This window comes from Hippocampus comes, unplaced genomic scaffold (genome assembly GCF_001891065.2).
Source record: "Hippocampus comes isolate QL1 unplaced genomic scaffold, H_comes_QL1_v1.1 scaffold270, whole genome shotgun sequence".
NCBI classification, from domain to species: Eukaryota; Metazoa; Chordata; class Actinopteri; order Syngnathiformes; family Syngnathidae; genus Hippocampus; species Hippocampus comes.
The window spans coordinates 1,156,423-1,159,544 of NW_017805631.1; the positions used below are offsets into that span (position 1 = coordinate 1,156,423).

General features: G+C 42.2%; 1 long non-coding RNA gene across 1 annotated transcript; it reads right to left on the bottom strand.

Moving 5' to 3' along the window:
- Window positions 1–1,879: 1,879 nt before the first annotated feature.
- Window positions 1,880–2,650, bottom strand: LOC109522814 (uncharacterized). The gene is made up of 3 exons (XR_002169629.1): window positions 2,492–2,650; window positions 2,245–2,389; window positions 1,880–2,134 (listed from the first exon to the last, which is right to left on the bottom strand). It is a non-coding gene; the product is annotated as an uncharacterized LOC109522814 (long non-coding RNA).
- Between the last annotated feature and the right edge of the window lie 472 nt (window positions 2,651–3,122).

Sequence of the window (3,122 nt, forward strand, 5' to 3'; positions counted from 1 at the left end):
CTCTCAGATCTCAAGGCTAATTTTACTTGCAAGGCTGTTCCCAAAATGCATTCGGAGCTTACAGTAAGTATTGAGCAGCAAACTTGTGTTTTTCCAAAGTGATGAAGCTTTTGCATCTCATTGTACTAACTTAAGTTGCATATCACGGCAGACATCTCAAAATACATTGTCTTCTGGCGGCTAAGCATATATTAATACATTTTGGTAGAGAGGAATATAGGACTACTGTCATATAGGTTATGTTATCGGGCATCCTTCTAATTCCCTTGAACAACCAAGATTGAACTTTTGAACTCTTTATAATTTCTATTATCTAGTCCAGTTAAAGTCCAGGGGAGGAAGCCCCATCATAGTAAAGAGGATACTAATGTGATGTGTGTAGTTCTTCATAGCCTCTTCATTTTGCTCTCAAAGTGCACGGAATTGATGGATTTTTAACAGAATGTAGAAAAAATTTCTAAGCCCCCCTTGTTCTTCAAACCTAGCGACGCCCCTGCCACACAGTGATGCAGCTGGACAGGATGCTCTCAATGGTGCCTGTATAAAATGTCTGCATGATGGGAAGCGGGGCTCTTGCTCTCCTCAGTTTGCAGAGGAAGTACAGGCGTGGTTGCCTTTTTTGAGTGGGGAACCTTCGACCACCAATCCCTAACACAACTACAAGGTTTTCATGATCAAAGTCATAATTAGGGGTCAAAATAAGAATATTTATTCATATATATGGTGTTTATAAATGGTGTTATTCAACTTTGGGAGTTGGGAGTACGCAGAAGCACTAAAATTCTGCACAAAATCTGTCTTCCAATTTTGTTGTAAATGCATCTCACCCTTCTCTGCTCCAGGGGATTCTTCACGTTTGAAATCTTTTAGAATTCTATAGTTGATTAAAATAACTTTCGAATTCTGCTGTCGGAGATGTTCGCTCGGATAGTTGAACAAACAGACTCAGGAAGAGATTGTCTTTTCTGCCGGCAGGAGGCACAGTTTTCTACGAAGCCACTCCGTGTGCGCTTACCAACTGACACCTGACCTCTGCAGCCTCTGCCGGCTTTTTATTGATCGTGTATGCAAATTACAAGTGATATATCAGAAAAACACTCCCTTCTTCATTTATATGTCATGCCTCTTAGACCACCGATAAGCCCCTCAGAGTCCTAAACATCTACAAACAATGGATACATTGTTAATTCAATGGGTATACAGTAATCCCTCGTTTATCGCTACGTTCCAAAAAGAACCCGTGATAAGTGAAATCCGTGAAGTAGGATTTATAAAAAAATAAAATAAAAGCCAAAAAATGTGAGAGGGACGAAATTTCAAATGTGCTGTATGTGAACAGCCTAGCGATCCGCGGCGTGCAGCAGTGGCGGTTCTAGATCAGTTTCACTGAGGGGGCCGGGCTGGGGCCAAGGGGTTTTGATGGAGGGGCACATTCAACCCAGGGCTAAAAAGACAGATTCGAAATATTATTTGACTTTTTATTTCATCAAACTTTGAAAGCACTGTAGTCATAACATTACAGTGATGAGAAAAAAACAGTATTAGGAGGGCTAAAATATCTGCAAGCGTAACAATACGCCGAGTCCATCTGTTGAGAATATTCTAGCCAGGGGTGGATATTGTACCAGCCTGCCTGAAGCTCCTTCTCCTGTCCCCCATCAGGATGTTATTTGCATTTTACACTGCGACCAATAACCTTTACAATTGAATTGAAAAAAAAAGAAGAACGAAAACCACTGAGATAGTGTGGTTGCATAAGTGTGTGTGAAAAAAATTGGTCTATTTCTATTATAAACCTGAACATTTGAACAGGGTGTGTAGACTTTTTATATCCATGCCCGTAAATGTGATTAAGGTTTTGATGAGGAGATTACCTCTGAGCATGTTCTGCTTCACTGCGACATTTGGAATACTCAGAGCGTTGTTCAAATATGCCATTTGGTTTTTCAGAGTGCCCCCAAAAAAGACCCCACTCTCAGAGTTGTGTTCTGGCGTCAGAGTGAATTTCTGAATGCACCCTGAAAGACAACATCTTACCTTGAAAGAAGCCAGTTTTCTCGATATTTACTTCCATTTGAACTGTTCCTGAAGAGAAGAAGTTCATTTTCTTCTCAGTGATGCCTTGCTGTGGAGACTAAGATGGTGGTGGTGAGAGGGGTGGGGATTGTGAAGAAGTTAGACAGTGCTTATACCAGAGTTTCAAAGAAACTTGACCATGTGTTGTGTCCCGTAAGATGGCAGTACCGTCAAAAACGCGTCACTGTGTCTTTTATTAATGACACGGAAATGAGTTTTGGCTTTGCAGTCAGTTCTCATCGACCTGCTCAGATTTGCCTCCAAAGTGTACTTGATTTTTCCATATGAGCCCTTGAATGACGACGGCAGGTTTCTGGAGGAGATCAAAGTTGGGCAAACATATTTAGCAAAATAGCAGCACATCTGCAGGATCTTAAATTGATATTACAGTATTTAGAGCAGAGATAAAACTCACACTTGGGGGATTTGAAAGGTGAATGGGTACGTGTGGGAACCCCGAGTGACAACATTATTACCTGAAAAATGTAAATGTCAAACTGGTATATGACTCTGTAATTATACTTTTTTTCATTGCATTTTTATCCATACATTCCTGCATGCCTATCATGTTTGGACACGTATGTAACTGCTTAAAACTTCTTTTTTCTTATAAGCCTACTCTCTCTCTCTCTCTCTCTCTCTCTCTCTCTCTCTCTCTCTCTCTCTCTCTCTCTCTCTCTCTCTCTCTCTCTCTCTCTCTCTCTCTCTCTCTCTCTCTCTCTCTCTCTCTCTCTCTCTCTCTCTCTCTCTCTCTCTCTCTCTCTCTCTCTCTCTCTCTCTCTCTCTCTCTCTCTCTCTCTCTCACACACACACACACACACACAAGCACACGTGCGTGCTCGATGCACACACGTGCACACACTGGCACACGTAAACAACACTGAGACACGGATCAAAGTTCAAAGAGTAACCCACGTGATAAGACAGAGGGAGGGGTGCTGGGCGGGGCTGAGAAGATGCAAAGCCATGTTGATTGGCTGTGCATCTTCTCAGCTTCCCCCACGCCACGTGGGATAGATCCACTCGTGCTATCATTGGTGGACGTC